Here is a 12,610-nt window from a genome sequence, read left to right on the forward strand (position 1 = left end):
TTTTTAATTTTTTATGATATAACTATAAAACGTCGATGGACGAAGAAGCAATGTGCTTTGGCCTATCTGTTTATCTTTTACATGATAAACGTATACCTACAGCCTATCTGTTACGTGACAAAGTCATACCTACTTATCTTTCTGTATGATACCTAGCAAAGATATATCTATTTGTCTTCCTGTTTAAATGATAAACGTATACCTACAGCCTATCTGTAACGTGACAAAGTCATACCTACTTATCTTTCTGTATGATACCTAGCAAAGATATATCTATTTGTCTTCCTGTTTAAATGACAGAACTACAGCTATCTACCTATCTGCTATCTGATAATGCTACATCTATCTTTCTACCTCTTATTTGACAAAGCTGTAACTATCTATCTTTCTGCTATTTGACAAAGCTGCACCTATCTGTTTATTTGCTACAAAGCTGTATCTATCCATCTATCTGTTAAAGAGAGATGAAAATAGAAATGAAAAATTGTTTCACACTTTTCTGTTTATTTGTTTTCTTTTGAAAGACAGATCACAGCTCAGAATGACAGAAGGAAAACATTACAAATAATAATATTAGTCATGGGTTTAAACAGGATTTAATATAAGTAGTAATGGTATAAATTAAACAGGAGTTAATATAAGTAGTAATGGTATAAATATTAAAGAAGGAAGAGAAGACAGTATAAGTTGATTTAACATGTGTTTAACGATCAAAGAAGTTAACTAACAATGATAATACAAGAGAAGAACTTAAGTACCAATGATAATACAAGAGAAGAACTTAAGTACCAAGTACCAAATACTTAAGAGAAGAACATATAGTATAACATATAGTAGAAACTGATTTAACATATAGTATAACATATAGTAGAAACTGATTTAACATATAGTATAACATATAGTAGAAACTGATTTAACATATAGTATAACATATAGTAGAAACTGATTTAACATATAGTAGAAACTTTAACATATAGTATAACATATAGTAGAAACTGATTTAACATATAGTATAACATATAGTAGAAACTGATTTAACGATGTCTTTAGGAAATATAAATAGTACATCAAAGACTTGAGTATTTGTACTGTATTTAAAATAATATAAATACTGTCATCTAATTAGTTACAATAAATCAAATTGGGTATTAGCACTGTTTTTAAAATAATATAAATGCTGTTATTGATTATCTACGGTAAATGAAATGCTTGGGTATTAGCACTATGTTTATAATAATATAAATATTGTCATTTAATTATCTACGGTAAATCAAATACAAAGGTACTGCTTCTAGAAACCTTTTGAAAGTCTAGATTGGTACTGTTCCTAGAAACCTCTTGAAAGTCTAGATTAACAACGGTACTGCTTATAGAAATCTTTTGACAGTCTAGACTAACAGCAGTACACCTCCTAGACACCTCTTGAAAGTCTAGATTAACAACGGTACTGCTCCTAAACACCTCTTGACAGTCTAGATTAACAACGGTACTGGTCCTAGAGACCTCTTGGCAGTCTAGATTAACAACGGTACTGCTCCTTGACACCTCTTGACAGTCTAGATTAACAACGGTACTGCTCCTAGAAACGTTTTGAAAGTCTAGATTAACAACGGTACTGCTCCTAGAAATTCAACATTTAAAATATCTTAAAATAGTTCTTAATGGTTTAACATGACTATATCATGTAGCTTGTTTTGTTGTTCAGGATAGGTACACTGTTCATGTTTGTGGTTCAGGATAGGGACATTGCTCAAAATAGTTTATGATCAATCAGAATATCATATCTACGATAAGGTTTAAACAATGCTATAAAATAATGTACATTTACCCTTCCATATTTCACAGCTATGTAAATCAGGAATCTAGTGATAAGTCATGTGGTCTGGAATGGAAACGTTTGTCACTAAGCTTACGCTAGGTAAGTTAGCATTTAGGAAATGTGTTTTTTACATCTTTACTCCTCGTGGCATTTTATTTTACATGGGCTTAAATTCAAAGAGATTACAAGGTTCTCAATAATCCCAAGCAACTCCCCGGAAGGAGGTCTTTCCATTGTATTTCCTCATCAAAGACTGTGTCACTCAATCTTAGACCGTCTTTTATTCGTCAAAGATTATGCCAGTTAATCTTAGTCAGCCTCTTGTTCGCCCCAATTTGTGTCAGACAATTTTAATCAGTCGTTTGTGCGTCAAAGATCGTGTTAGTCTGTTGAAGACTATATAGTACATAAAGCCTACAAATATTTATTCATACGTTCACTGTCGTGTTTTTCCTGTATGAAAATCTCTGCGCGTCTCATTCCAAAATCTCCAGAATGTTATCCCACGTCTTGTTAATCCGCTGAACTTGTTATTGGCCCAATTGCAAACAAGATATTTTGTGGACTTATTTGAGTAGGATGCATCTCATTGGGCACGTAGCCAACATTCCAGTCTTCTGAAGTCTGTTTCTAACAATATGTAAACGAACACACCATACAGTTGAAATTACTATGGTTTAATTAATTGAATCTCAGGGTCTGTAACGTACGATAGCAGTGAGCCATAATCTATAGAATTGATAGCGGGCTTCTTCATTTGTCATGTCTAAACGACTTAACCCTTGGGGTTTGGTATCGTAGTATTTGATGATTCCCCACTCGAGCGAAATAAGCCTCCAATGTCTAACTAACTGCAGTTCTAGAGCAAATTGGACAAGACTATTAAATATATATGGATATGTAACATGAGATGAATGAACAAATCATTACAGTTCACATGTATGATCGTTAATTATAGTTGTCTGTTCAAATCGAGACGATAAGTAACATTATTTTTTACCCGTAATTTTGCTTATTTTATCAGTGATATTACAAACTTCGTTTTTCATTTAAATATGTTAAGCATATTGTTGTTTTTTCTATCACAGTGGGATGAGGGAGTTTTTTTTTAATCTTTCAAATTCCAAACCACATTTGTTTGGAGATTCACAAATCTTGGTTTTTAGTCTTAATTTTCCTAGAACATTTATATGAAGATTATATTGATATATACAGTCATGTGAAAAAGTTAGGACACCCTATGAAAGCCTGTGTATTTGTATAACATTTTTGGATATATAGATATTTAACCTCAATTTCAACAACAGTGAGATATTATAGGAATATAACTAAACAATTAAAACTGAAGAAAAGACCTTTCAAGATCTTCTGTAAATGTAATTCTACAAAAATGCATATTCTAACTGAGGAAAAAAGTTAGGACGCTCTACCCCTAATAGCTAGTGTTACCCCCTTTGGCTGAAATAACTGCAGTGAGACGCTTCTGGTAGCCATCTACCAGTCTCTGACATCGGTTTGAAGAAAGTTTGCCCCACTCCTCAATGCAGAATTCTTTCAACTGTGATATGTTTGAAGGGTTTCTTGCATGTACAGCCCGTTACAACTCACCCCACAGCATCTCAATGGGATTAAGATCTGGGCTTTGACTTGGCCATTCCAGAACTCTCCATTTCTTAGTTTTCAGCCAGTCCTTGGTGGATTTACTGGTATGTTTTGGGTCATTGTCGTGTTGCAGGGTCCAGTTCCGCTTCAGCTTTAATTTTCGTACAGATGGTCTCTGATACACAGTAGAATTCATGGTGGATTCTATGATTGTGAGCTGTCCAGATCCTGCTGCAGCAAAGCAGCCCCAAACCATGACACTTCCACCTCCATGCTTCACAGTTGGTATGAGGTTCTTTTCCTGGAATGCTGTATTTGGTGTCCAAATAATTCAATTTTGGACTCATCTGTCCAAAGATTATTCCAGAGGTCCTAGTCTTTGTCTACATTCTCTCTGGCAAACTTCAGTCTGACCTTGATGTTTCTCTTAGAGAGCAAAGGTTTCCTCCTTGCACACCTCCCATGCAAGTTAAACTTGTGTAGTCTCTTTCTGATTGTAGAGGCATGCACTTTTACATCAACAACAGCCAGAGCCTGCTGTAGGTTTCGTGATGACATGTTAGGGTGTTTGGAGACCTCTTTTAGCATCTTGCGCTCTGCTCTTGGGGTAAACTTGCTTGGGCGACCAGACCTGGGCATGTTGGCAGTTGTTTTGAAAGCCCTCCACTTGTTGACTATTTTCCGGACAGTGGAATGGCTGATTTCAAAATCTTTTGGGATATTTTTAAATCCCTTACCAAACTCATAAGCTGCTACATTTTTCTTTCTGAAGGCCTCAGACAGCTCTTTTGCTCTCACCATGGTGCTTACTCTCACTTCAACAGTCAGGAGCACACCAAACTAAATGTCTGAGGTTTAAATAGGGCAAGCCTCATTCAGAATGCTGAGTAACGATCTTCTAATCACATGCACCTGGTGTGATACACCTGTGTGTGAGTTGAGCCATTTTAAGTGGGAATAAATGTGGGTGTGTCCTAACGTTTTCCTCAGTTAGAATATGCATTTTTGTAGAATTACATTTACAGAAGATCTTGAAAGGTCTTTTCTTCAGTTTTAATTGTTTAGTTATATTCCTATAATCTCTCAGTATTGTTAAAACTGAGATTAAATATCTATATATCCAGAAATGTTACAAAAATACACAGGCTTTCATAGGGTGTCCTAACTTTTTTCACATGACTGTATTCTGGGGCAGTACCCTCTCCACAAGTGTCTTAGCGGTAAATCCGAAGACTTATAGCGCTAAAACCGGTTTGCGATACCCGTGACAGACACAGCACAATTAGCCTATTGTGTAGTAACTTTGTGCTTAACAACAAACAAGCAAACAAAATGTGAGGTAATATACTGGGAGTTAAGTATTTGGATTAGTTATCGCTACAATACAGAATCACAGTAAGCATCGCGTGGCCCTGTTTGTACGTAAGATACAAGATAAAGTGTAAATAATTTCCTTACTGCAGAACACCAACTAGTGGTTAACGTGTTGAGCTGTGGATCGGAAAGTCTGTACAATTAATACGAACGTATTTTATATTTACAACGAATAGAATTCAACGAAATTACCGTCTGTCAGGTGGGATATTAAGAAGTTCTCAATGCCAGTCTTATAAAATGCTTTCCAAAACTAGCTGTCGAAACTGACCAGAAAAAGATTATTATAAACAAAATCACATCTGTTATACTTTTAAAGCAAAAGGAGATATAAATGTCTTAACAAAGGACTAAAAAAATAATTTAAAAATGTTAGTGTTCAGTAAACAAGTGTTAAAATATAGAAAAGGAAAAACCATTGATAATAATATTCAATTGGGAAAGAAACACAAGTAAAATATGTATTTTTATTTATGAAATAAACAGACAGTCATACAGATAGATAAATTCAACGAATAAACAGGAACAAGTAAATGCCATGACCAACAAGCTTGGCCTGGCGTGGCTAGGTAGTCAGGGCATTCGACTCGAAATCTGAGGGTCGCGGATTTAAATCCCTGTCACAATCAACGTACTAACCCTTTCAATTCTTGGGGCGTTATGATGTACGATTTATCCTACTATTTGTTAGTGAAAGAGTAGCCAAAGAGTTGGCGGTGTGAGATGATGACTAGCTGACTTCCCTCTAGTCTTACACGAATAAATTTGGAATGGCTAGCGCAGATAGCCCTCGTATGGCTTTGTGCAAAATTAAAAAAAACAAAGATGATACTGAATTTCACATATAAATCTTTCTGATAATAATCATTCCAAGAAATGCATGGAAGAAGGCATTATGGATCATATTGTATCATCAGATTCTGGATGCTGGGATTCATGAAAATCAGCTTTGTGCGAATCCCCCCCAAAAAAGCAAACAAACAAGTAAGACAGGCAGATAGATAAATAGGATAACATTATGATTTTTTCAGTCTTATTATTTTCTGTATTTCTAGTTTGGTGCTGTCATTTCCCCCATGTCAGTTATCACTCATTAGAATCTGTTTGTCAAATTAATAAACACATTAAAACTTCCGCAGACAGGCTACCAGCGTAGGAAGAAGTCAGCTGCTCAGACGTTTGGTGTGTTCTGAATTTTGCGTGAAGCTACACTAGGGCTATCTATGCTAGCCATCCTTAATTTAGCAGTGCAAAACTAGAGGGAAGGCAGCTAGTCATCATCACCCACTGCGACCTTTTGTGCTACTCTTGTATCAACGAATAGTGAGATTGACTGCGCATTATAACGTTTCCAAGGCTGGTGGGACGTTTTGGTTGGACGGGGCGTCGAACCAGTGTCCTAATCACATGGCCATTGGGCCTTGTTCAGAAGTAATGCGTTGTTTAATATCACATTGATAATTATAATAAATAACCAGATTTGATAACTGAAAACAAATAACCAGCAACGGAAATAGGAAATATTCATTAAATGTTTTCTCAGGTGCTTAATATTTAACGAATCTAGATGAAGAGGGCGACGCTAAAATTAGTAGAAAGCGTAAAATGTATGAAATATATATCTAAAGAAATAATTCCTATTCAAACAATACCCTATAAATCTTTAAATATGTTGTAAATTCTGTTTTCCAACTCTTATAACACACTAAGATATTATAAGTTTCTCTTTAATATTGATATTCCCACAAGTAAACTCAAGAGTATAGAACAGAAGTTTCTTAAAGTTTTTTTTTTTTTTCTTCTGATAACCCAATCCCAGTATCAAAGAAAATACTAGATTCTATATGTGGATTGGTTTGGCGACATATCCAAAATGTGTATCAAAATAACTGGATTTCTTATGTGAATCGCTCTGATGAATCATTCCAAAAATACAAGAAGAAGGCATTATGGCTCATATGTATAGATCATATTGTATCATCAAATTATGGACACTGGGATCCATGGAAACTGGTCTAGACAGAAAATGTAAAGACAGAGCACAGGGCGACGCAGGAAAATCATTTTAGCGTCTCATTAAAGACAACGGTGGATGGTAACTTGTCATCATTGTTTTGGGTGGCTCCTACACTACATAGCATTTCGCAGAAAGGTTGGGGTTCGTCTGAGCTTCCCATAAACACCAAAGAGATGGAACTGGAAGGGAGAAGCCAATATCTCTTCTAAAAGCAATGAACCGCAAGTTGACAGTATCACCAACAGAATAACTGTCAATGACTTGTAACCAGCACTGTTTCAGATTCAAAACAGTTTTGACAGTAAAACGATAATAATAACTGTTAATGACTTGTAGCCATCACTGTTTCAGATTCAGAACAGTTTTGACAGCATCACCAACATAATAACTGTCAATGACTTGTAACCAGCACTGCTTCAGATTCAGAACAGTCAGTTTCCAAAGTAACAGTACAGTTACACCTTCACCTGAGTGTATATATTAGGCTATGCATGGCTAAAACTAAACGATGTAGTTGAAAAGTTCGCAAGAGAAATCCGTTTATCAAATCCAACGTGATTCTAGTGGCACGACATCTACTTCCTCTGTACTAGGGAGCATAATGGAAGATATTCATCAACATGAAGACGGAAAGAGACAAAAATAGTGCATGGTGAAGCTAATAAAAAAATAAGATGGAAACAACACACTCAGTATACAGCCAGATTTTAAAAGAACTATGCTGTACTTTTATATGACAGTCGTGAAAAGGTATAATTTCTTACGCTTATCAGGTTGTTTTCTTAGATTCCCGTGTTCTTTTATATGTGTTAGAAGCCATATGATGGTTAGTTTTATATACATAGGGTTGCGTCTAAAATAATTAATTTCGCTTTTTGTACTTTCGATTGTTCCAATGCATTTTGTCTTCATTATGGACAGGAATGTAAATTGTACAGTCTAGTTTTGAACATAGTTTTTAAGGCTGTGCGTGGGTACACCTTATGCCTATGAATTAATTTGTTTAGTACAGGCCTTGACAAATCCTCCCCGTCACACCAAACGTGCTACTCTTTTTTCCAAAGAATAGTAGGATTGACTGTCACATTAGAACGCCCAAGAACTGGTGGTTGGTGGTGATGAATAGCTGTCTTCCCTCTAGTTCTTACAACTACTAAATTAGGGACGGCTAGCGTAGGTAGTCCTCGTGTAGTTTTGCACGAAATTCAAATCAAACCAAATCAACAAACCCGGGCATTAGGTCGCTATGGCGACTAAAGACTTCATCGTGGTGTCTAATATTTTCTTCCCATTTTATTCTTGGGTAGAGTTGTGTTGAATATAACTCGATTCTAGAACAGTTCTGGACTCTTAGAAGTCTGGGACTATTTTTGCATTTTTAGAGGCCTAAATCAAATTTCGTTTTTAGTATTTTAATGATGGGTTCACCACAACTTTATGTTTTCTCAGGAATTAAGTGCTGGGGTTGCATAACACGTTACTAATTTACGGGACCAAAGACAGTTAGTTCAGGCAATAGTATGAAGTGGTTATTGATATAACGTAATTGTTATCATGCACTAATTGTTGTGAAAATAAGTAAATATATGTAGCTCTCATTTCTCAGAACAAGCAGGAGTGAAGTTAGCTTAGGGACACCTGGCTTCCAGATATAAATATATTTGTCGAGGCCTGCTTTAGTAGGTTTCTTATTTAGAGTATACATGTAAAATAACATAACAGTTATGATTGTGTTTCATTCTACACCTCTTTCTTCGGTTTTCGTTAGTAAACACTTCAAAAATGCAAATTGCAGTTCAAAGTAAAGAGAGCAAAATGGGGCACTAACGGGACGCGAACAAGGATGCTTCAGCTGCACATTCGAGCCCGCTAACGTGTAAGCTTTTTTAAAACAAGACTTAGGAAGTACTCTACTACTATTACACATTAAATCCGTGTTTTCTGATTCATCACTTTTGTACTTCTTGGAAAATATTTGTAAACACTGATTTTTGTTGTCGAAACTTCCTATTATTCTGTTGTATAAAGATAACCACGAGCCCAGTTGGACATCTTCTGTTTTGTGTAACTTTACAACTCAAGATACATTCTGGCAATTCTTTCTCTGTTAACAATTTATCTTTGTTTTAATTTTAATAACCGTTGCTGTAAACAGACGTCTGTAGTTTTATCTGATAGTAAATTTAACCAAGGACGACCAGTAACAACTAAAAGCCAATATCAGACTTCAGGTAATCAATATTTTTTTTTTTTTGACATCAGTTTTAGGTCTGCTGTGTCAAGAGACACAAAATGGCGGATCTATACATTTTTTGTTCGGAGAGTGTGCCATGTACAAAACTGTTTGCGTGTATAATTTTAGATTGTTTGTATAAAAGCGCGAAGCTACAAAATGGGTTGCTATCTGTGCTGTGGTCACCATGCGTATCGAAGTCCGGTTTTTAGCATTATAAGCCTTCAGATTTACTGCTGTGCCACTGGGGGAGAGGGCATTGCATGTACAAATAATATTATTGTAAAAATAATTTTAGCATATTTCACCGTCTAATTACAAAATAAGTATATGTATATTATAATTTCCCCGAAAGGAGACCAAGTGTCGCCTAGAAAGGTCACCTGTTTTAACCACTCGCACTACCTTACAGTGATATGTTACTTGTCAGTAAACTTTAAAATAACAACATCACAAAAAGGACGCTTAACGTTGCAATCTGTATTGTCATGACGTAATTAAAATGTGCGCAAGACGTGAATCACGAGAAGAATTATGGACCCTGTGGGCTAAAACACAGTACGAGGTCTGTCCAAAAAATGCGCGGACTGACGTCATAAAACAAAATGTACTTTATTTAGAAGTTACAGGTCTGGGACCCCTTCAAAATACTCTCCTCCCCAACGCACACACTTATCCCAACGGTGTTTCCACTTGTTAAAACAGTCGCGGTACGCTTCTTTTGTAATGTCCTCCAGCTCCTTGGCATTTGCCTTAATCTCGGGAATCGTCTCAAATCTTCTTCCTTTCAAGGGTCTTTTGAGTTTGTGGAACAAGAAAAAATTGCAAGGAGCAAGGTCAGGTGAGTAGGGGGGTGGGGAAGAACAGTGATCGAGTGTTTGGCCAAAAACTCACGAGTTCTGAGGGCTGAATTTCGCAACAACGCGGTGCATCTTCAATTTTTCGGTCAAAATTTCATAACAAGATCCAACTGATATCCCACACTCTTCAGCAAGCTCCCTGACAGTCAGACGTCGATTTGCCCGCACCAGGGTGTTGATTTTGTCGACGTGTGGGTCGTCAGTTGACGTGGAAGGACGTCCAGGACGCTCATCATCTTCAATGGACTGTCGACTATCCTTAAAACGTTCATGCCACTTGAAACATGCCGTACGCTTCATAGCAACATCACCGTAAGTCGTGTTAAGCATATCAAAAGTTTCAGTCGCAGATTTTCCAAGTTTAACACAAAATTTCACAGCAAGTCGTTGCTCCTTCAGGTCATTCATTCTGAAATCCGTCAAACGAAAAAATCGCACTTCACTTAAAACCGCGTAGCTAATACACAAATGAAGATATCTGCAATCGGGAAATGGCGTCGTAATCAGCTGATCTGTGCGAACCTAGCGACACCAAGCGGATTCCCCTGGAACCAACTGGAGCCGCGCAATTCAAACAGTCCGCGTATTTTTTGAACAGCCCTCGTATGAAATATAAACTTGAAAACCAAGAAATAAACATATTTGTTATTCATAATTTTGGTGTTATTTATTCTTGAACTAGAACACTGTCAGAAGTCATGTGGAAGTTCGTCTAGTTTTATTTGAATATTTTGGTTGTCTGCAGTATTATTTCTGATAAACAAATCAAAATATGGAATTTGCTATTGGAAAATGTGAAACAACAACAGGAACTTACTCGTCATAGCTCCAGAAAGACCCAGTTCTAGGTTTGTAAACTAATTTTTGTCAGAAGAAAAATACATAAAGTACTTCATGACATCAAAATATCTCAGTAATAAGCTGAGGAGAGGTTAAAATGTAGAGGTCAAAGATCAGATGTCAAGAAAAGAACTATGTGTGCATAATAATGAAAGAGCTAAAATTGAACTATGACAGAAAATATTTTCATGTTTGTTTTGTTTCATGTTAGATAACACATCATAAAATTTAGCTTTCTTCTGTGGATACCCTTTCGGTCACGAAGGTCATGCTGTGTTCCTTCGTTTTTAGTGCATTTGTCTTGGTCAAGTTTTGTCATTTTTATATCTATCAAGTATTTAACTTTTATTTCTAGAAGTAGTATAAATTATTCTTATATCTTTTGCATTAACAAAGCCAGTAATTCGATTTGGTTTATATCGTTTATAATTATAAAGAACAGCTAATGTTTTTACAATGTTTGAGAAAAAATTTTCTTTTTTCTTAAATGATTTATCGGTTATTAAAAATGGTGATAATACGAACTTGTGTTTGGTTAATTTTGATTTTACAAATATGTCTTACAATTAGATGATATAGCAACACTTCTGTTTTACCAAAACACATCTAGTGTTAGAACATTAACGTTAAACACACTCCACATTTATATTTCAATTTCACATATGAATTTATTGTAGAGTGAATCTACTAACTAGTATATTCTACTACCAGCATCAAAATTAATTTAAAATCATTGCAGCGAAAAACACTCTACGATATAAAAACCTCTTATAATTTATAACGATAAGCCAGAACTCAGCAAAATAAGACGCAAGTTTATTGTGATAAACTAAAAACCTACTTGAGTCAGTCCTTCACAAACCGAAAGTTTTGGGTTTCAATGTATTTTTATAAAGTAAGGTTTATTAGATAATACTACTATAACAGACTTTCAAAATTAACATTATAGCACGCAGGCTAGTAGACATGAATATATTTAACCAGTTAAGATACTGATTTTATTGACGAAACTGTCGTGTCAACATGAAACATCTCTTATGTTTTTATGTATACATATAACATGCAGAGTATTACCCAAGTTTGTTTTTTTTAACTATTTACGTTCAAGAAACCCTTTCACTCCGGATTATAAAAAATGAGGTTTTCGAGCAATCTTTACAGCAAATTAAGGCAATAGATCTTCTGTGCAGATACTTGAAATACCATTGTCTTTACGACATCTTTTGGACGTGGACATATCACTAGGAGTCTCTCCCAATAATATTATCAAATCAATGCAAAGTAGCTTTAGGATAAAAGAAATGTGACTGAAACGTTGCAAAAACTAAAGTTACATGTGGATTTCTTTAATAATTATCTTAGGAAAATAACACGATAGCATAAGTCTAATAAATACAAAGAGAGCACTTAAATAATTCTATCTGTTATTTGCGTCTCTACTAGCCCTTTAATAAAAAGGAAACCTTAATAGTTTTTGTAATTAAGTGAGCATTCTGAGAAACGTTAATGATCCAGTTGTTGTTCTTATTTAATATTTTGTATTGTTAAAGAACCATTATATTTAATTTATCTACAAACCACAACGAGATATGACGTATCTTACGTTATCGAAGCTGGCATGGCCAAGCGTGTTAAGGCGTTCGATTCGTAATCCGAGGGTCGCGGGTTTGAATCCCGGCCGCACCAAACATGCTCGGTGGGGGCCGTGGGGGCGTTATAATGTGACGGTCAATCCCACTATTCGTTGGTAAAAGAGTAGCCCAAGAGTTCCCTCTAGTCTTATACTGCTAAATTAGGGACGGCTAACGCAGATAGCCCTCGAGCTTTGCGCGAAATTCAAAACAAACAAAACGTTGTCGAAGAAA

The 12,610-nt window shown here is 35.7% G+C and overlaps 1 pseudogene across 2 annotated transcripts in view; it reads right to left on the reverse strand.

Annotated features, from left to right (window-relative positions):
• The window catches only part of LOC143252506 (5-hydroxytryptamine receptor pseudogene), a 117,595-nt pseudogene that overhangs the window by 28,042 nt on the left and 76,943 nt on the right, over positions 1-12,610 (reverse strand). The window lies entirely within an intron of this gene.

Source organism: Tachypleus tridentatus, chromosome 6 (genome assembly GCF_004210375.1).
Source record: "Tachypleus tridentatus isolate NWPU-2018 chromosome 6, ASM421037v1, whole genome shotgun sequence".
NCBI classification, from domain to species: domain Eukaryota; kingdom Metazoa; phylum Arthropoda; class Merostomata; order Xiphosura; family Limulidae; genus Tachypleus; species Tachypleus tridentatus.